The 24,226-nt window shown below is 33.1% G+C and overlaps 1 long non-coding RNA gene across 1 annotated transcript; it reads right to left on the reverse strand.

Moving 5' to 3' along the window:
• Positions 1–4,956: 4,956 nt before the first annotated feature.
• Positions 4,957–19,494, reverse strand: LOC143069424 (uncharacterized). The gene is made up of 2 exons (XR_012976394.1): positions 19,411–19,494; positions 4,957–5,839 (listed from the first exon to the last, which is right to left on the reverse strand). It is a non-coding gene; the product is annotated as an uncharacterized LOC143069424 (long non-coding RNA).
• Between the last annotated feature and the right edge of the window lie 4,732 nt (positions 19,495–24,226).

The following is a 24,226-nucleotide window of genomic DNA, read 5'->3' on the forward strand; positions in this document are numbered from 1 at the left end:
CGAGGTCCAATTTGTCAGCCGTCATCACGTAAAAACGACGAATCAAAAAATTCAACTTTATATATAACTAATATAGTACAAAGGTGTAGATTAAAAATTACACCACTCCAGGCCCTTTTGTTTTCCACGTAATTGATATTGCAAATAATTAAGAAGTTCCGGGTCGAGTCCGATACCGATACCAATAGTATATTCACCTGTCACCGATTACCTTATCTGTTCGTTCCGCATCTGACAGGCGCACCACCAAACGGTGTATTCAGGATTAATATGCTATATAGTATTACACGGGTCATAATCACAGGGTTGACACTACTTAATTGTCAAATTGTTACTTTTTGTAGTATTTTAATTAGTTAAACTTTCTAAGATAACAATACGAATCTATAATACTAGAATTACGAGGTCCAATTTGTCAGCCGTCATCACGTAAAAACGACGAATCAAAAATTTCAACCTTATATATAACTAATATAGTACAAAGGTGTAGATTAAAAATTACACCACTCCAGGCCCTTTTGTTTTCCACGTAATTAATATTGCCAATAATTAAGAAGTTCCGGGTCGAGTCCGATACCGATACCAATATTATATTCACCTGTCACCAATTACCTTATCTGTACGTTCCGCATCTGACAGGCACACCACCAAACGGTGTATTCAGGATTAATATGCTATATAGTATTACACGGGTCATAATCACAGGGTTGACACTACTTAATTGTCAAATTGTTACCTATTGTAGTATTTTAATCAGTTAGACTTTCTATGATAACAATACGAATACTAAAAGTCTGGACTAAAATAAGGCGTATAGGTACAGTTTTCAATTTGTTAGTGGGCATGACGCAAACCAGCGAATCAAAGAATTCAACTTTATTTATAACTAATATAGGACAATGCTGTTGATTAAAAAGTACTCCATTCCAGGACCTTTTGTTTTCCAAATAATTAATATTATCAACAAGTGAAACTGCGAGCTACTGCTCACTGATGATACCCCCGCCGCAAGTGGATAATATTAATAGTGTAAAAATATGCAAGTGTTCGGTAAACAGGAAGTTGTCGAGTGATGAATCTGAAAACGCATCACACGGTATAGCTGACTTATATAAATCCTGAAACCAAATTTCAGAAATCCTTGTATTGTAGTTCCTGAGAAAAATGTGACGAAAATTTTCAACTTAGCTATCATGTGTAAAATCATACAAGTGTTCGGTAAACAGGAAGTTGTCAAGTGATGAATCTGAAAACGCATCACACGGTATAGCTGACTTATATAAATCCTGAAACCAAATTTCAGAAATCCTTGTATTGTAGTTCCTGAGAAAAATGTGACGAAAATTTTCAACTTAGCTATCATGTGTAAAATCATACAAGTGTTCGGTAAACAGGAAGTTGTCGAGTGATGAATCTGAAAACGCATCACACGGTATAGCTGACTTATATAAATCCTGAAACCAAATTTCAGAAATCCTTGTATTGTAGTTCCTGAGAAAAATGTGATGAAAATTTTCAACTTGGCTATCATGTGTAAAATCAGACAAGTGTTCGGTAAACAGGAAGTTGTCAAGTGATGAATCTGAAAACGCATCACACGGTATGGCTGACATATATAAATGTTGATACCAAATTACAGAAAGGGTGGATGTGTAGTTCCTGAGAAAAATGTGACGAAAGTTTCATGGGACGGACTGACTGACGGACTGACGGACTGACGGACTGATGGACGGACTGACGGACGGACTGACGGACGGACAGACAGAGGTAAAACAGTATACCCCCCCTTTTTTAAAGCGGGGGTATAATAATTGATAAGTTGCAGTTCGACGGGTTCAAACAGAAAGATTTGAAAGCAGAGAAAACTGTGTATCTTATAATCGGCATGACTTTATCAGATGACAATACTAATACTACAATAAGGCTTGCTCATAGTTATATACTTCAGTCACGGACCCGCGATATCACGGGTGTGTTCTAGTGATGAATTACAAAGACTTGTCTAGAAATAAAAATGATTCGGTAACAAAGAATTGTCAAATAATAACTAAATGTAATTTATTGGTAGACCCTGTACTGCTAATAATTTTGACATTTGCAGTTTTCCTCTATTTATTATAATTATAAAGATACAGTCAAAATTGCAAAACATGTGAAAATCCATCTTGTAAGGACAAACATTCTTATTTCCAAATGAAAACATCATATTATAAATGTAGTGCGTTCAAAGCGGTTTATTCGTATTGTCATCCGCAGGCGAAGAACATTTAAATAACTAGAAAGAATTTTCTGATTTGTTGATTATAGTTGTTTTTTAAATCAATATGCAAATATCTAGTATAGAAAGTCCCTGTTCCAAGATCAACCTTGCCCGAAGGAGTTGGAATTTAATCAAATTATTCAAACAACAGCGAAAATATATTTTTCTCATTTTATTGGTTCTTTAGTTAGATTATGCACAGAAAAATCGTTACAAGTGTTAAGCAGCGAGGGTATAAGATAAGATAAGATATATTTATTCCAGTTAAAGGGCCCATGAAGAGCAAAGTAATTTATTACAATGATTTTTAAAATTGTTACAATAATGTTGACATAAATCATAAATATGAATTTAACTATTTCAGTTCTTAGATCATTATTAAACCACAGTCAGATCAGAGCCATACACATAAAGTTCATTTTCAAAATCTCAGGGGCAGGAGGATTTGTTTTTGATCGGTTATTTATTTTTGTAAACTAAGAGGACAGATTATTCATTTTCTGCACTATTGAAGCAAGATTTTTCATTTTCATTAAAGCAAGGGACTGATTATTCATTTTCACAACTATATTTTTGATATTCGAAAACATACAATTTTTAAATGATTTGTTTATCATAAATAATACATATAGTATAGTCAAGTCATTATGTACCATTTAATTAGATTAACAACATCAATAGACCAATGTGCATGATAAAGCAAAAACGGAATTCACGTAGTTAAGTGTGTGGCTGCTTGTTTTTTAAGTTCATAACAAAATTACTAGATTACAAAAGGAATGCAACACTAACAGAATACATAATGGCAATCAATGAACAAAAGACAAATAAATAAGAAACATTGATCCCGAAAAATCAGGGCTATAAGTCTGAGGGAAAACAGAACTTTCTTCTTGTAAGGCCGTGAAAACAATTTGATATGAAGACAAGCGTTTGGTTTTGAAATTTCCTACATGTAGTTACGGCCCTGTTAAAATAAAAGTGAGGTATGGTTTCCTGAGATAATATACCTCAAGTTAAATGAAACCAATTTTCAGACATTTCAAGTATCTATACTATTAAACGATAAGACCTCATTTTGTGTGTCGCTTCTCTTCCTTCCACAGTAAATCAATCATAATGCCTCTGTGTCCTATAGGTAGCATGCATAGTCGAATTTGTCATCCATTCTATTTCTTATGATTATTCAGATTGAGATAATTTGGGAGAAAAACGACAAAAAAGGAGTCCGGATATGATTCCGTCATCGGACTGACTTTTAGACATAGATAAGACTTCCGGTTTGAAACTTGCACAAATACAACCAATGGTATGATAGATAACAAAAATGAAAAATAAATAAGCCAATCAGAGCGTTCTTCATATCATGGTGTTTAGATCGCAAGAACCACAACTATTATACCTCTTTATAGAGAACAATAATTTTTCGCGTCTATCTACATGTAAACTACGATTATACTACTTGAATATATAGAGACTCTCTGTATTCTTCCTACTGTTTTCTTTGAATGTTTACTATTTAAGGGGTCATAACAGTTGCATATATATTAAAAAAAAAAGTAAAACGTGACACAAGTACAACCAATCGTATGATGGATAACAAAAATGAAAAATAAATAAGCCATCCAGAGCGTTCTCCATCTCATGGTGTTTGGATCGCAAGAATCACAACTATTATACCTCCTCATAGAGGACAATTATTTTTCGCGTTTATCTACATGTAAACTACGATTACACTACTTTAATATATAGAGACTCTCTGTATTCTCTCTACTGCTTTCTTTGAATGTTTACTATTTAAGGGGTCATACCACTTACATACATGTATATATTAAAATAAGTAAAACATGTTCAACTTCATCTAAAACTACCTCGATCAAAAACATTAACCGGAAGCGTGACAGACGGACGGACGGACGACCGAACGAACGAACGCACGGATGCACAGATTAGAAACCATAATGCCCATAAATGGGACATAAAAATTTATTGTTGAAAGGTAAAATAGTGATTTGGCAAAAATGAAAGTAAGGTAGAGATTAGAGGCAGGCAGGACCTTTTTTGAGGCGTCGGGATTGGTGTTTTTAAGCTCGGGATTTGGGGATGGATCCTTTCGGGATCCGGGAATATATTTTTCGATTTCGGGATTTCGGGATCAGGACCCCTCCGACCACCCCTCAAATAAGCCTTAGTCGGTCTTACTCATTTATACATGATTCATATCCTACCATTGGCATGTAAATAAGGCCCTCAAAAGAAAAAAGCACTGATAGAATTGTCCTAGAAGCATATTTTATTAGACTAATAATGGTCTATATATAATCAGTTACATTTATTTCATGTTTGAAACGGTGCAAATTTTTTCTTTCATTTGACTTAGAATTACCAAAAGAAGCATTGTAGCAAAGGAGAAGAATAATTGTGGTCTGAGGTCAGACACACGAAAATAATTGAATTTAACAGAAGGGAAACAAATATCGGACTTGGAAAAAGGGGAGAGGGAAAAGGGAGAGAGCTTTTGATACCTTTTATGAAATTCTCCATACATAATATCTTTTACAAAAAATCATCCTACAACAGTTCGCAAGCTGTATATGCCGAAAAAAGATGAATTTATGAAGAATCTGGTGCCATCTTGACCAAACCATTTATTTTTGTGATTATCAAGGTTGAGTTATTTATTTTCAAAATCCTCCGAGTAACCAATATATATGAGGTTTTACGCAATTGCACAACTCTTTCAATCAGTTCAAGGTACATGTATCTGGGACCTTCTTGAAAAATCTTGAATCAATGTACTGTGTACAAAAAATGTCAAAGATTTATGTTTAAACCATTGTAATCATGCACTTCAAACAACGCATTTTCTAACTTTAAATTGGACCATTTTATTTAAAAATAAAACTATACATATTTCACAAAATATTCACTTTGTACACGATTTCCGACCCCAGGGCTTTACTTATGACCTTTGTTCTTTCGTCACTTGACCCAAAGAGTAAGTTGTCTGATTGACTGGGTGTTTTTTTTCGGATTGGACTAAGTAGCTATAAGGTGTAGTTAGCACATGGTTTACGTCAAATAATGCAAACGCAATACTCCAACAATGCAGTGTCTAAGATTATGCTCTGTGACTTAATCCGTTCTGTGTGAATTTATAAATTCTGTCTCTTTCCTCTTGTTGCCTTTTTAACATGTCCATATGTTTCATAAAATCAGTGTTACTCTTTTGCATCCTATGAACTGATTCCCACGTTTGTTCTGGCTGCGTATTTGGTCGTGCCCCTACACTGCCATACTTGTTGGCGACGAACAAGATTAGAAAAACTACAGGGCCAGCCAATACAAGAATTATAAACAAGCCGTAGAACGTTTCTGAAATTGATAGCCGTTTAGGAGTCTGGTAGCTTGTTTGTCTGTCTAATTCCCTTTCTTTTTCACACTCTTCGTCACTCGGTTCTTTTTCTTTCTCTATGCCATTTTTCCGATTCAATTTTTCCGATTGATAATCAAGATAATTATCTCTTGGGTTTCGATGAGCCTTATGTCTCTTTAACTTACATTCGTAACTTTCTGCTTCTGCAATGAATTAATTATGTAATAATATATATACATGCCTAAAACTAGGTTCACACTGCCGATCAGACCAACTCGACCAATCACGATTAAGACAAATAAAGCGATCGGGAGACTGGCCTGACTCAATTGATCGACAAGCATGTTCGGGTGGTCTACCTTGGTCGTCATCGATCTGAATTTCTATCCGAAAGTTTTTGACATGTCAGAAACATTCCAGTAAGGATTGTGAAGCCAGTCATTCGAGAAGAGATCAAGAATTCGTCGAGTAGCGGTCGAATTGATCGGGAAAAAATCGTGTAGAGATCGAGTTGATATTATAGGCAGTGCAAACCTAGCTTAATGAATATGTTGCCGTAATATATGTTCCATACCATGTGAGTATTTGTACTGTATACGCAGACGGTCGAACTGCCTAATATTAAAAAGTAGGTCAAGTTAAAAGATACACATGTCGTACGCGTATGGTCAAAGTATATATGTACGATTTTTTTTTCTTTTATTTGAGACTGCGGTTAGTTCAAGAAAATATGGTGCCTTTTGCAATTGGATTAAATATGTTATAATTGATAAAAACATAGCATTTTTTACTATCACAAGTTGTTTTATATATGTTTTAACGATCTAAAATAAATAATTACACGTATAAATCATAGATATAATAGTTTGATCATTTTAGCGGGTTGCCATACATGTCTATTGGTGTCTCTGTAAAGTTTTTATTGCAAGTTATTCTTCTGATAAGCTACACCGAGTTTTGTTTATTTGGAGCTCCGTATCAATATTTGGCAAACTTACTTTGCATACATTATAAAAACAACTTATCATTATATTTGTATACTGCTGTTTGGATTCAATCAAAGACGTATAAGAGAGTCTTGATGAGGTTTACAGAATAGAGAATAATGGGCACTAAAATCTGCAGAATAAACGCCTAAAAACGATTAAAGAATATGATAAAATAGGGCAAACAATAAAGAATAGAGTAATAGGGCTCTAAATTATAAAGAATGGAGAATAATGGTATAAACAAAATAGAGAAATACGACCTAAAAATTATAGAATAAAGAAATGAAGGACCCCTTATCTAGACCCTCTTATATTCCAATGCACCTTGTTAGGGCTCACTGTCTCCGCTATATAGCCAAGGGTTACGATCCATTCCCCTCCTCTAGATTGTAACCCTTGGCTAGCGGAGATGGTTAGGGCTGCGAGAAAAAAATCAATAGATTCTCAGATAAATTATTAGATCTAGTATCTGAACTTTATGTGTTTTTCTATGTTATGCTATTGTTTCAGAAAAAGGGAGAAGATTTGTTACCATTAAAACGTTTAATCCCGCTGCAAATATTTGCACCTGTCCTAAGTCAGGAATCTGATGTACAGTAGTTGTCGTTTGTTTATGTAATTTATACGTGTTTCTCGTTTCTCATTTTTTAATATAGCTTAGACCGTTGGTTCTCCCGTTTGAATGGTTTTACACTAGTAATTTTGGGGCCCTTTATAGCTTGTTGTTCGGTGTGAGCCAAGGCTCCGTGTTGAAGGCCGTACATTGACCTATAATGGCGTACATTGACCTATAATGGTTTACTTTTATAAATTGTTATTTGGATGGAGAGTTGTCTCATTGGCACTCACACAACATCTTCCTATATCTATTTACGCCAGAAACCCATGGCGATATATATGTATTTAAATTGTTGACTGAAAAATACATGCGAATTCTGTATAGCAGAACAAAGTGTAAGGGACTGAAAAAAACATGCACATTTCTTACAGCGAAACAAAGTATTTGCATAGAAAAGGACCAGAAGTCGGTTTCACAAAAAACTTACGACTTATCGTAAATATACTGAATTGTTCATGACTTACTATCAATTTTAATGGTAAGTTTTTATGTGAAACCGACCCCAGACTTCAAATCGAAAAGCAAATGACCGAAAGCGAAACGATCGCTATTTTTTTAAGGGATGGGATCCAATATAAATAGAGCGGAAGTTGGTTAGCTCCTCTTTAGACTATTGGTCTATTTTGACTAGAACAAATAGGAAGACAACTCACCTACACTCGAGAAAACAGCGATAATTACGATCAGAATCAGTAATAAAAGAGGGACGAAAGATACCAAAGGGACAGTCAAACTCATAAATCTAAAACAAACTGACAACGCCATGGCTAAAAATGAAAAAGACAAACAGAAAAACAATAGTACACATGACACAACATAGAAAACTAAAGAAATAAACAACACGAACCCCACCAAAAACTAGGGGTGATCTCAGGTGCTCCGGAAGGGTAAGCAGATCCTGCTCCACATGCGGCACCCGTCGTGTTGCTTATGTGATTACAAATCCGGTAAATAGTCTAATTCGGGAGGTCAAATTCATGAAAGGGAAGGGGATTGTAGTTACGACGTGAGGAACATATCCGATATCATTTGTGAAATGGTTATTCCATAACGGTCAACCAACTCGTGATGGCGTCCGTAAAATTTACGAAGGGATGATTTCAACTTCACCATTTGGAACTCTTGATTTAATAGCTTCCTTGTGAGCAGTAAACCTCTATCAAGAAAATCATGATAGGAAATGCAAGCACGGGAATATCGTATCAATTGAGAGATATATACCCCGTATGCAGGTGCTGCTGGAATGTTGCTACTTAGAAATGGAAAGTTCACAATTGGAAAGCTGAAATCATCTCTTTTGTCGTAAAGTTTTGTCTTCAACCGACCCTCATTGTCAATTTCTAGATGTAAGTCAAGATATGAAGCTGACTTAACTGTATCACTAAGTATGTGCACTAAGTATGTGCAAGGATGGCTAATAATTTAGCCATCCTTGCACATACTTAGTAAGAAGCAACGAAGGATCATCTTCTTCCCAACTCTATACAAAATTTTAAAAAAAATTAATATTAAGTCATACAGATTGTGTTGATGAAAATGGTTAAATGTGTTAAATTGATAGAAATTAGAAATGACAATTACACATATAAAATTGAGAATTATAATAATAGAAATGGGGAATGGTTCGAAGAGACAACCAAATGTTTTGCTAAGCCAAATCAAGTAACAAATAAAATAAAATTGTAGGAAAGGTACTATGCAATGTTTTTTTTTTATTATTACTAATTCAACATAAGAGGGTATGTCATTTTGTGGTCATGTTAAATGAAAGTATTTCTGACGTCATTTTGTTTTCAAAAGGAGGAGATGAAAATTAAAGAATGACAAACACAGTCGAAAATTGCAGTTAAAGAACTTAAACACAGTAAAGCTTTTAAAAATACATTAAAAATTAGTTTGAATCAATTTAAAGGGGAAACCTTCTCAAAATCTTAAATTTGCCGCTATATTTTTTACATTCACGTCCAAATCCACACCTTTGTTGTTTACTATTTACACATTGCGACTTGTATGGAGAGTTGGCACTCACACCAAATCTTCTTATTCTCATTACCAATTATAATATACCTATAAAAGGGATTTTTTTCTATTGTTTTTTTTCTTATCAAAGCACCACAATCCTATGCGGAACACAAACACTATATTTGTTTGAAGTCCCCCTTTCATAAGGCCCCTCCTGCAATTACAAGTAGTCTTATAAGAGTAGTTGTCTCTGGGGATGGGATAGATTAGTAGCATTTTAATCACTAACTAAAGATTTTGATGGGTTTATTTTGGTTTTTGTATTTTGGTTTTCCAAAACCACCCTGAGAGGTTAAAATCTCCTCCAATTAATATATCTGCATTTTTTATTTGAGAGGCTCTCCTCTTTACTGATGTGACAACCACTTTGTTCATCATATTTTTTTGGGTTGTAAAAGGATGATATATAAAGTGATCCCATACCATTTCAGATTCATCATCAGGTGTAAGGTTTTCAACTTCATCACTTATAAATTTTTATTTTATTGCAATGAGTACACCGCCATCCTGCTTGGGTTTTTTTGTCTGTCTTTTCTGTATAGTGTGTACTCTTCAGGAATGATTTCAATATCTTTGATTGTTGAATCGAGCCAAGTCTTTGTTCCGATCACAATATCCGGTTTAGTGCTATCAATCGTATTTTGAATAATATGTTGTTTATACGTTTGATAGACTGGAAATTGATGTTATAAGTATTCGTAGAGGTGTCTCAATTTGTTTTTGGTTTATTTGTACGTATTGATTCAGACTGATGATATGGTTTAAATGAGTTTTTGGCGTTAATGTCATGCCATTGTAATCATTTGAATAATGGTATAGACTTTCAATGGATTAGAGGAACTTTTCAGCCCAGTAGTCAAACACTTCTGTGTTGACTTGAGTTATCATTGATATGTTCATAATAATAAATTAACTGTTAACAAAACTCTGAATTCTTAAAATACTAAGGCTTTTCTACCTCAGGAATAGATAACCTTGTCTGTATTTGGCAAACTTTTAGGAATTTGTGGTCCTCAACTTCGTAATTTAATTGGCCTTTTAAACATTTTTTGATTCGAGCGTCACTGATGGGCGTGAGTGTAAACTTTTAGTACTGGTATCTATGATGAGTTTATTTGCACCATGTACGTCAAGAATGCATCTTCTATAGTTTAGATTTTCGCAAATTAAACAATTCCAAAAAAAACCCTAATCTACACTCGAAACAAGTGGACCTATTCACTCGAAAAACATTATCTCGACCGGACGCTACACCTACCGTGTGTGACTTTTAAATGGACACTTGTGCTGTCATTTAGAATGTATTTTGTAAAATATCAAATAACTCTTTATCTTTGTTCAAGGCTTACATTTAAATGAAAATCAATATAACAGTTACTACATTGTAAACATTGATTATTGTGAATGTGTATTCATTTCAGTTTCAATGTACTTTAATCATTTTAAAAAATCATTTTCTGTGCTTTATTTAGTAATTCAGTTGATTGTATAGCTCAAATTTTGGACACCATGATTGGTTAATAAAATTATCTAATCTATTTATATATCAATCATACCTTAAATAAAGTGTGCCTGTGTGGTTTTTTCCACCAAGTATATATAAATAAACAGGTAAATCAGAAATTTAACACCGGAATTAAACTACGTTTAAACAATGATCAATCAATATGTAGTCAAGGGAAACCCGCAATGCAATAGGAAAATAGAAATAGACCCGACCTATCTTTAATCCAATCATATATCTAGATTCCTTTTTTATGTGACGTTTGTGAACAGTTGACATTAGGCTTCATTGAGATAACCGTTCGTTGTATCTCTTGTCAACATGTTAAAAATGAACTGGTTCATGTACCAATCCTGCTCTGAGAGGTAAATAAAAAATACTATCGTCTATGGTAATGTTACCTTATTACAGGTAATAGCACCTGTCGTCATTTGTCCTTACCTGGAGGGGCTTCCCAATTCTAATTATAGTAACATAATTGTGAAGTATATTAAATGAAGGGTAACAGTCAGGATTCTACTCTGTCAAAATTTAACACATGTTATGAGTCACAGATTATGGTTAAACATCATACAAAAAAATGCCCCTTGTTATCTAGAAGTGGCGTGAATCAGATGTGGATACAAAAAAAATCCAAAGATCTTTTATAGTACATACAATCTAACTCTCTTTCATCTTGCAATAGTATTAAAACATTTGACTTTTGAACACTTTACACAAGTATTCCACATTCCAAACTAAAAGATAAATTGAAAGAGTTTACATTGCTTTGTTTCATAAAAAAGAATGGCCAACGTAGATCCAAGTATCTTGTCTTAGGGAGGGGCAAATCCTACTTTGTAAATGATAACTCTAAATCAAACAAAAAATTCTCTGAAACTGACATTATCAAGATGCTTGATTTGTTGAATGATAACATATTTGTTCCGTTGGAAAATGTGTGTTTTACAACAAACTGTCAGCATTTCAATGGTAACCAATTGTGCCCCTCTTCTTGCCGACTTGTTTCTTTATTATCATGTGGCTGACTTCTTACAGTAACTTCTTAGGAAGAAAGATAAAAAGTTAGCAATATCCTTTAACTCTACATTCCGCTATAAAGAGGATGTTTTTTTCACTGAATAATTCAAAATTTGGTGACTATGTTGAACGCATCTATCCCATCGAAATGGAGATAAAGTATACAACAGATACAGTTAAGTCGGCCTCATATCTTGACTTACATCTAGAAATTGATAATGAGGGTCGATTGAAAACAAAACTTTACGACAAAAGAGACGATTTCAGCTTTCCAATTGTGTACTTTCCATTTCTAAGTAGCAACATTCCAGCAGCACCTGCATACGGGGTATATGTATCCCAATTGATACGATATTCCCGTGCATGCATTTCCTATCATGATTTTCTTGATAGATGGTTGCTGCTCACAAGGAAGGTATTTAACCAAGAGTTCTAAATGGTGAAGTTTAAATCATCCCTTCGTTAATTTACGGACGCCAACACGAGTCGGTTGACTGTTATGGAATAACCGTTTCACAAATGATATTTGATACGTTCCCCACGTAGTAACTACAATCCCCTTCCCTTTCATGAATGTGACCTACCGAATTAGACTATTTACCAGATTTATTATAACATGAGCAACACGACGGGTGCCACATGTGGAGCAGGATCTGCTTACCCTTCTGGCGCACCTGAAATCTCCCTTAGTTTTGGTGGGGTTCGTGTTGCTTATTCTTTAGTTTTCTATGTTGTGTCATGTAAAATTGAGAATGGAAATGGGGAATGTGTCAAAGAGACAACAACCCGACCAAAATAAAAAAAAACACAACAGCAGAAGGTCACCAACGCAAAGACCTTATTAGTGACTCAATATTAACGCCAAAATATGCAATCTTTAATGACTTGACAACAGTATCGTAATTATATCCCTTCTTAATAAGTCTATTCAAAGGTTTTGTAAGTTTATGAGGTGAATGTAGCGAGAAATTCCCGCACCCGGAGGCGTCCTTCAGCTGGCCCCTAAACAAATATATACTAGTTCAGTGATAATGAACGCCATACTAATTTCCAAATTGTACACAAGAAACTAAAATTTAAATAATACAAGACTAACAAACGCCAGAGGCTCCTGACTTGGGACAGGCGCAAAAAATGCGGCGGGGTTAAACATGTTTGTGAGATCTCAACCCTCCCCCTATACCTCTAACCAGTGTAGGAAAGTAAAAGCATAACAATACGCACATTAAAATTCAGTTCAAGAGAAGTCCGAGTCTGATGTCAGAAGATGTAACCAAAGAAAATAAACAAAATGACAATAATACATAAATAACAACAGACTACTAGCAGTTAACTGACATGCCAGCTCCAGACTTCAATTAAACTGACTGAAAGATTATGATTTCATCATATGAACATCAGGCACAATCTTTCCCGTAAGAGGTTTAGTATCATACCATCATAACATATATGAGAAGAACATAACCCGTGTCATGCCAACAACTGTTTTTAGAATAAATGTGTTTAGTTCCGACGCAAAGACCTTATCAGTGACTCAATATTAACGCCAAAATATGCAATCTTTAATGACTTGACAACAGTATCGTAATTATATCCCTTCTTAATAAGTCTATTCAAAGGTTTTGTAAGTTTATGAGGTGAATACTGACACCTTTGTGCTTTATAAAGAATATTTCCATAAAAAATTGGATGTGAAATACCTGAACGTATAAAAAGTCTGCATGTTGAGCTATATTTACGAATGATGTCTTTATACCGATGATAAAATTTAGTAATGTTTGTACTTTTGTTTGTCTATTTGTCTTTTTTATTTTTTAGCCATGGTGTTGTCAGTTTATTTTCGATTTATGACTTTCACGGTCTCTCTGGTATCTTTCGTCCCTCTTTTGATAGATAATTTCAACTTTACCTAAAGATAATCAGATGATATTTATCTCTCTGTATTATCTTTCTAAATTAAATCAATGGAAATCTTATCTTGCTCTTACAAGTCCAACGTTGATAGCAGGCTTTTAAAAATTAGGAGATGTGATATGATTGCTAATGAGACAACTATATCCACCAGAGACAAAAGGAAGAGGATGTACATAACTCTAGGGTAATATCTGGCCCTCAACAATGAACAATATTACGTTGTTGTCAATTTATTATAATTTCTCTGGGTAATCTGCATACTCAAAGTTTTTATCCTTTCTATTTGTTAATTTTCCTAATCTTGATGTTAACATGTCTCGCTTTTTAATTATCATTATGTTTTCATTAATAAAAAAACCCTTTTACAACAGGGATACATTACCATTAGAGGCAAACACTTTAAGAAATCACAAATATTAGGCTTTATTGTGGAATATGATTCTACTAGCATCAGCCGGTTCAATTTTATACATATGGTTTTTCAAACTTTTTGTCTGCAACGTACCTGAGCGTACCTGAGGAAGGTTATTCAAGATTCACTTGAAATCAGCATGGAAAGCGGTATCATAAATTTTTGTGCTGTTTTCCCCCTCTTTTTTATTTTTTTTGTGGGGGGGGGGGACGGAATGGTTAAATCTGTTTTATTAGTGTCATATTAATTGTTGAGAAGTAAAATTTTGTAGGTAAGTACTTTTCTCCAACTGCTACTGTTTTCAAATCATATCGATTTTGTTCTGTTTTCTCTTTTCCTCATAACCGCCCAGAGTTTAAGTAAAAGATGTAATACCATAGATTAAACACAAATATTGATGGACAATTTTTAACGTCACCTACCAATTGAATTATTTCATTAACAAAAGATATTCTTCATATGAGTGCTAAAAATATGTGATTTAAAACCCGATTCAAATAAAGATAAAAGCCTCTAAACGTTGCTATCTAAAACAAACATATAATTGCCTTTTCCAATGATAGCTATATTACATTTAAATTATAAAATCTAAAGGTCAAATTTCATATGCAACATTAAACAATGTATTCATGGCTTTGCCATTTATAAGCATTGGGATATAAGTATACTTGGCCAAAAACACGAAAATTATAATTCAATTCAATTCAATTCAATTATAAGAGACTATAACATTAAAAATTATATAAAGAATTCATCTATTATAAACTATATATTGACAAGAACATTATTTACAGTATAAAACATTTCTTCTTCTATTTAAAATAAGATTACAGGCTTTGTCACAGCTACGAATCATATTATTATCTGTAAATAAAAACACTAATTTCTGTTTATCATCAAAAGACATAAAATCACTATTAAAAAGTGGTGCTTCATCAAATAATATTTTTCTAAAATCGTCATATAAAGGACACGATAAAATAACATGGGCTTCATCTTCTAAAATATTCATACAATTATCACAGACTCGATCTTTTAAAATTAATTTTTCATTTCTCCCCGTTATATAAGAAGCCTTTAAAAATTGACAATTTGGAATTAGTCCAAACGGTTAAATATTTAAAATTCGAAATCTGTGTTATTACTCGGTAGATTTGTATTGACTTATTCCATTAAATTGAAAAGTATAAGTATATACAAGAGAATGATAATCTCTTTCTTCGTGATTATGTACGAGCGTTAGCGAGAGCACTTTGTTATATTCTAAATGTAACTAGATCTGTAGATAATGCAGAATAACTAACATCACAAAGTATCATCGTTGCAAATTGATTACTAATCAAAGTTATACACCACGTGATCAAGCCATAGAAATATTCATTACTATATTTTACGTAGCTACCAAATTAAAAATTAAACTAACTTTCAGTACAATTACAAGGAGATAGGCGAATAAAGTTAAAGATCATGCATAGCATATATGAACAAGAATATGTCGGACCCATAGTACAAGAATGCCCCACTCGCACTATCATTTTCTATGTTCAGTGGACGGTGTTATTTTGTTAAAATTTCTGATATCTATGATGAGTTTCTTTACAACCACTGGGTCGATGCCACTTCTGGTGGAGTTTTTATTCCTCGAGGGTATAAATAGCCAATTAGTTAGCACTTCTGTGATGACATGAATTGTCATTGATATGGTCATAATTATAAATTAACTGTTTGTAAAACTTTGATTTTTTTAAATACTGGCTAACTAAAGGCTTTTCTACACCAAGAATAGTTTACCTTAGCTGTATTTGGCAAAACTTTTAGAGATTTTTGGTTCTCAATATTCTTCAACTTCGTACCTTTTTGGCCTTTTTAACTACTTTTATTCATGCGTCACTGATGATATTTTTATAGGCGAAACGCGCGTCTGGCGCAAATACAAAATATCAATCGACCTGATATCTATGATGATTTTATTTACAACCACTGGGTCGATGCCACTGCTGGTGGAGTTACTATTCCTCGAGAGTATCCCCACCCGTGTAGTTAGTACTCCTGTGTTGACATGAATTATCATTGATATGGTCATAATTATAAATTAACTGTCTATTAAACTTCGAATATTTGAAATACAAAGGCTTTTCTACCTCAGAATAAATGACCTTAACTGTATTTGGAAATTTTTTAAGGAACTTTTGGTCCTCAATGCTTTTCAACTTCGTGCTTTATTTGGCCTTTTTAACTATTTTGCTTCCAGTGTCACTGATGAGTCATTTGTTAATGAAACGGGCGTCTGGCGCAAATACAAAATTTTAATCCTGTTTTTTTATGATGAGTTTATTGGCATTCAGAACAGAAAAATCATATCAAAGGGAACACGTGTACTAAGTTATTAGGGTAAATATTTTACTGTATTTTCAATAAACAAGCGAACTCATACCACATCATCTTATATCTACATATCTAAATAAGGATATAAAAATAAATATCAATCGGTTAAGATCAAAAGTTCGGGATTTCAATAATATTAAACCATTTATATCATTAAAACAAAAAATGGCATAAACAGAATACTCGATATAGTAAAAGGTCGACTATTTAATTCTGAGTGGGAAGTTGCATCCTCAGTTTTAGTACAATTTGTTAAAATTTATATATAAACTGAAATATCTACAAATTAACTGAAATATTGCTGTAAGAAATATAGAATAATGGCATTTTCGTTTTAGATTCTGGCTTTATCAACAAGAATATCAAGCGGGCCCGCTTCTAAGAGCCGATATTCGAGCTGATGAAGTCAATATAAACTAATGCCATTTATTCTTTTTATTGTCAATTTGTCTTACAAAGTGGTTATTTTTTTGGTTCAGGCTATGAAATAAAATGAATTAGTTAGTAGAACTACCTCTACGAGTACAAAACGATATGATAGTTTTCGGATGTATGAATGAAGTCGCATACATTACCGATAACAAGAATTATTAACAAAAAGTAAAATCACAAAAACACTGAACTCCGAGGAAAATTCGATCGTAAAGTCCCTAATCAAATGGCAAAATTCAAATGACAAAGCACAGCAAACGTAGCGTTTCTGGAATTGACATGAGGCACCAAGGGTGGATTGAAATACCAGTCTAGGAATCATAGATTATACACACTTGAAAGAACATATATTCTTTTTGGCAATTCTGTGTCTTATTATGCTGTACAAAAGTGTACAAAATACGAATAAATCCTCCGAAAGTTGGTTGTTGGTAATTAACAAAAATCAGCCAAATCAATATTCCACATAAATAATAAAAAAGCAACATTCCGGGTTATGAAAAAAAACAAATATTTATTTATGTTAGCAAGCCTATTGCTATGCAAAATGAATCCTGGTCAATAGGTTTTGCTTAAGTTAATTTAGTTCACTGTTTACGTCAAGTAGTGTAAGCACATTGCTCTAGTAATTATGATATCTACGACCCATCTGTTCAATTCTTTTCCACATTTGTCTGCTATTCTCTCGTCGATTTTCTAATAAGTATGATTGAGTGGTTATATGTGTCATTAAACTTTTGTTTTAGCCTAAGACATTCCAACATTTGCTGTTTGTTTGATCGTGCCCTTGTTGGTCGAGTGCCTTCACTATCATACTTGCTCAGACTATCGATGTACATTTTTACAGCGATAATCATAAAAAAAATAGCAACAGGGATGACAATAAAAAGAAAACCTATGTAGAATTGTTCTGCAAGTGATCGCCGTTTATAATAACCCAGTCTTTCATTTTCACACTCTTCATCACTCGGTTCTTTTTCTACCTCTATGCCATTTTCGCGACGTATTTGTTCCAATTGATAATCAAGATAATTTTCTCTTGCGCTTTGATGGGCCTTTTGTCTCTTTTTCAAACATTTGAAACTTTCTGCGTCTGCAATGAAAAAAATACTGTTATGAGATATTCATGCAAAATTTATATAATACATACACTAATTATAAGTAGACACAGAATAGGAAATCTCACAAAAGGACGACTTTTAAAAAATGATTCACCTTTTTATGATCTCAATCTTATCTAAATGTGTCATTAAAAAACTTTACAAATAGAATTCCGTTTTGCAAGGTACCAAAAGTATAGTCCTAATTGGAGGTGGAAATGTCGATGCATCAATCAAAAACTATATCTCCGACGTTTTCAACCTATTTCTGGGTCCGTGGTTACTTGCAGCATATACTGTCCTTGGTGTCTTTTGCAATTGACTAAGTTTTAATTCGCACCAAACTTGTTATAATCAACAAATACATAGCATGCTCCAATAGTACAGGTTTTCTTATATATGTATCATCAAACACTATTGTTATGTATTTGTCTGTTGTAAAACATGATCAGTGAGCCCATGATTTGCGAACAAACTATATATCTTACGATACAAATCTTTAGTTGAATTGTTAAGGAATATTTTAGACTTACGAGAAAATTTACATTTAAGATTTTTTTGTGAAAAGGGCTCTTGATCGTAACCCTTGGCTAGCGGAGATGGTTAAGGCTGAAAAAAAATCAATAGATTCCTTGACTTAGATTTCTATATTAATAATTTATTAAATCAAGGGTCTAAACTTTACGTCAGAAACCCATGACGATAAATATGTATTTATATTGTTGACTGAAAAAAAAATACATGCGCATTTCACACAGCGAAACGATGTGTAAAGGGTGCTTAAAACTCTGTTAAGAGAACCCATTGTGATAGAAAAGAGCCAAACTTCAAGTCGCAACAAATTGGACCTTAAGCGAAGGCCATCACGAGTTGGTTGGCCGTTGTGGTATATATAAAGGCAACAGTAGTATACCGCTGTTCAAACTCATAAATCCATATAACCGTTTCACAGATTATATCGGATATGTTCCTTACGTCGTAGCTACAGTTCCCTTCCCTTTCATGAATGTAACCTACCAAATTAGACTATTTACCGGATTTGTTATAACATGAGCGACACACGAGTGCCACATGTGGAACAGTGTCTGCTTACCCTTCCAGGGCACCTGATATCAATCCCAGTTTTTGATGGGGTCGTGTTGCTTATTCTTTCATATGTTGTGTCATGTGTACTATTGTTTGTCTGTTTGTCTTTTTTTTATTTTTAGTCATGGCATTGTCAGTTTATTTTCGATTTATGAGTTTGACTGTCCCTCTGGTATCTTTCGTCCCTCTTCTATTCGTTTCAAGAGATGAGATCAAATAGAACACAAGGGGGTAACCTCCTTCTTAGACTATTGATTTACATTGACTAGAACAAATAGGAAGACAATTTACCTACACTCGAGAAAACAGCGATAATTACGATCAGAATCAGTAACATTTTAGCCATCCTTGCACTGACTTAGTATGAAGCACCAAGTTATTTCCTTTTAGAATCTGCATTTGCTGACTTAACTTGGGAATAAAGTTGAAATACAAATTGATTAATACTAAGTCACTTATATCGTATACAAATGGTGTTCATGTATTACCAATGTCATTTTAACTGATCGGGCGGAGCTTACGTTTTAATTTGCATAAGGACAGTCTATTTGAAGATGTGTGTGATAAGGATGATAGCCGTTATAATTATTACTGATTTCTAATCACCTATCAGTGTCATCAAAGGAATTTAAAAACAATGACTGGACACTTCATTGATGAGTTTATCCTAAAACACCTATCTATAGATGGACTGGTTTATTGTGAGCGAATCGGTTAAACTCCGCCCAGTCAAGTAAAATAAATCGAATAATACATGGTTAAATTGATAAAAATTATAAATGATAAAATTACACATACAAAATTGAGAAATAATGGAAATGGGTAATGGTTCAAAGAGACAACAAAATGGATTCACTGTTGAGTTTTATAAATTTTTTTGGAATGATATTAAATTACCACTAGTGAGATGTTTAAATGAGGCTTTAGAGTATGGAAAATTCTCTATCACTCAAAGACAGGGACTCATTACCTGTATACAAAAGGAAGGTAAGTCAAAGTTTTATCTTAAGAACTGGCGACCTATCACACTGCTGTGTGTAGACTATAAGATAGCTATAACCAGTCTAGCAAATAGATTTAAAAAGGTCTTGGTAAACATAATTAGTCAAACACAAAAAGGTTTTCTAAAAGGTAGGTATATTGGCGAATGCACTAGATTTATTTATGATTTGATGGAAAAGATGGAAGAAGACGACATTCCTGGACTTTTACTTTTAGTTGATTTTGAAAAAGCTTTCGACACAGTCGAATGGTCCTTTATATATGAGGCTTTGCAGTTTTATGGCTTTGACCATACATTTATAAATTGGATTAAGGCTTGCTACTGTGATGCTTCTAGTGCAGTGTTAAATAATGGTTATATTTCAGAATTTTTTCATTAAAAAGGGGGGTCCGTCAAGGGGATCCTCTGTCTCCTTACCTATTTATTTTAGTGCTAGAATTACTAAGTGCATCTATTAAAAATGACCCTGATGTTGCGGGTGTAACAATTAATGACTCTGAATTTCTGTTGAGTCAATACGCTGATGATTCTTCCGTAGTCCTGGATGGTGACCAAAAATCCCTTAATCAGTGTTTATACTTGTTTGATAAATTTTCAGAATGTGCTGGACTTAGGTGTAATGTTGACAAAACCGAAGCCGTATGGATTGGGTCAAAAAAGGGTAGTATGGAAAAACTTTTGCCAGAAAAAAATCTTGTATGGAACCATTCTGGGAGGTTTAAACTACTAGGTATATGGTTTGAGCTTGCTAAAATGGATAAAACTCTATGTAATTTTACAGCCAAGATAAACAGTATCAAGTCATTACTCAATACTTGGGCTTATAGAGAACTAACATATATTGGGAGGGTCGTAGTTATTAAGACTTTAGCACTTCCCATTTTTATTCAAGTTCTGACTGTCCTTCCTAACCCCCCAGAAGGGGTTTTGAAGGAGATTCAGAATATATTTTTTAACTTCTTATGGAAAGGAAAACCTGATAAAGTGAAAAGGGCAGTGATAATGTCCGAACACTGTGATGGTGGTCTTAAGATGCCTAATATTTATTATTTTTGCTATAGTGTAAAAATGTCTTGGCTGTATAAATTATTAGATCCCCAAAATTACTCTCCTTGGAAAGTCTTGCTACTTAGTTATATACAAAAATTTGGGGGGGACAAGATTTTACACTTACGTCAAGAAGGTTTACTTTATTTAGCAGAAAAAGTTAATCCATTTTGGCATGATATCCTGGTAAATTTTTCCAAGTTAAAAAATAAGCTTCAAGCTGAAAACAATACTGAAATTTTGACCCAGTCCATATGGCTGAATCCGAACATCAAAATGGATGGCAAGATGATTTTGAGGTTCAAATATGTTGAAAATAGTATATTCTTCATTAATGATCTGATGTCAGATAATAATACATTATTCTCATATGATGAATTTAAAAAAAAGTATGATATCAATACTAATTTTGTAGAATTTTATAGTATTTTAAGTGCGATTCCAAAGAGATGGAAAAGTATAATAGAAGGTAGTTCAAAACTGGAAATTATTGAAAATAAATTAATAGATAAAGTTAAAAAGGAACCAAAATCTTGTAAATTTTTCTATACATTATTTTTGGAGGATAATAAAGTATTATCTTTATCTTCCCGTGAAAAATGGGAAAGAGATTTAAATATGCAGATTGAGAATTGGAATGCTATTTATTCCATGCCCTTCATTATAACCAGAAACTCTTTTTTGCAAAACTTTCAATTTAAGATTGTTCATAGGATTCTACCATGTAATTCATTTTTATTGAAATGTAAATTAAAAGAAACTGAACTTTGTACTTTTTGTTCAGAATTTAAAGAAAATACTTTTCACATTTTTGGGGAATGTAATGTATCACAAAACTTCTGGCTATCCGTTATAGATTGGATTAAAAAATTATGGCATTCTCCTGCCTTTCAGTGCAAAAGAAGTCATGTTAAGTGTGTCTGAGGATTTTGTTAACAGTAAAACAGTTAACAATATTTTGTTGTTATTCAAATATTATATATACAAATGTAGATGTAAGAACATATCCCCCACAAAATATGGTGGGGTAGAATATTTAAAATATTGGATTAATATAGATAAATACTCTCTATGTTTCTTAACCCCTGTACAAAAAGTAAAAATGGATCAGAAATGGCATATGTTAGAAGCAGCTTTTATTTAATTTATTTGATTAATTAACAAAATCTTTTTGTAATATTTATATATATATCTTATTATATCCATATGACTTAATTGATTTATCAAGTATTACTTTATTTTTAAAATGTGTATCGAATACTGTAGTATGTAATTTCACATGTTTCATCATCAAAAATAAAATAATTACAAAAAAACAAAATGTTTTTGTCAAAGCCAAAACATGAAACAAATAAAATAATAATAGTAGTAAGGTACTATGCAATGATGTTTTTGTTATAACTACTTTAACATTAACTGTCAAAAAACAAATTTCATAGAGGGTATGTCATTTTGTGACCATGCCATATTAAATTATTTCTGTATTTGACGTCATTTTGTTTTCAAACGTATTAGACAAAGATAAAAGAATAATAACAAAGTCGAAATTTGCAGTTAAAAATAGATCAGTAATAATACAGGTAAGTTTTGGTCGATCGATTTTAATCCAATGTTTATATTATGATATTCAGGATTTTGGATTAAAATCAATCGACCAAAACTTACCTGTATTATTACTGATCTATTTTTACACCTTATACATTATGTATCAGTATTGTTAAAACTTTTCACACTGATAAAGGCCATTTGTTGAGCCGAAATATTTGCAATTATTGTATAATTTATATCATCTGTTCAGTTTTTCGATCTTTGTGCGATGAGATTCAACACTTTTTAATGTTTTGTTTTCCATCTATTTATCGGTATTGTTACACAAGATTTTAGACTCATATAATTTTTCCTGTATTTGTAGTATTGTCAATTTTGATGATCCAATACCTAGTAAGTTTACTGGTTGGTAGATTCTTATAGACTCTCTCTATAAATATATATAAACAAGTCTAAATTGAAAACTACGTTCAAACGTATGGTCGTGGCAATTTAGCTTCACACACATTGCAAGATTTGGATATAGATAAAGACAACAGTAGTATACCGATGTTCGAAATTCATAAATCGATTGAGAAAAAACAAATCCGAATATTTTTAATTTCCGCTGCCTATATGTATCAAGTGAATACTGCAATCTTACAAAAATTTATAAAAGTATTGACAAAACATTACAGAATCCTGTCTGTTATATCTGCAGTATTTTTACTAATAAATCGATTTTATGAATTATGTTAACATATCATTTCTCATGTACAAAATTTAATACTGAGGACCTTGTCTTATAGAAGTATGTCATTGGACAAACAATTGTGACACAAGGGCTGACAGAAACAATGCAAATAAAGAGGACATTCGGCCTTTGATTTCTAAAATCCATGTACATGTGAAAGTTACCTATATATAGGCATCGGACTACTAATGCAAAGGTTCCTGGTTCGATCCCCGTTCCGGTGAGAAAATTTCAGTGACTGAATTTTCGGCTCTCCTTTTGTATGGTCTCGAGAAACGATGATAGTCTGTCTGATGGGGACGATAATTGGCATTATCTCTTGCACGTAAAAGACACCCTTGTAGATTTCGATAAAAAGCAGGCTAATATCACTACAAGGTAGCACCCGTACCCGCAAAGTAGAACGGGATTTATATAAGTTGTAATACGTATCGTATCCGTTTCCGATACGTTGACGTATTTAAGAAAATATCTATGTGTTATTGTTTTTAGATTATTTTCAGGTTCAAATATGTGTTTTTCTATGTTAGATATCTTCCTTTCATTGATACACTCTTTTTATATACATGATAGTTTTCAATTAAGAATACTCACGGTTTATATCTAAACACTCGATATCTAAACCATCACCACTTCTCCTTCCTGAATTTGAGATTTATGAGTCCTTCTGTAGCCATGTGTATTACGAAATTGTGCAATAAAATCAAAACAGTATTTGCACAATAGATATTTTCCATATTGTGCATATATATACAAAGGAAACTTCGTCCAGAAAG

This window comes from Mytilus galloprovincialis, chromosome 3 (assembly GCF_965363235.1).
Source record: "Mytilus galloprovincialis chromosome 3, xbMytGall1.hap1.1, whole genome shotgun sequence".
Lineage (NCBI taxonomy): Eukaryota > Metazoa > Mollusca > Bivalvia > Mytilida > Mytilidae > Mytilus > Mytilus galloprovincialis.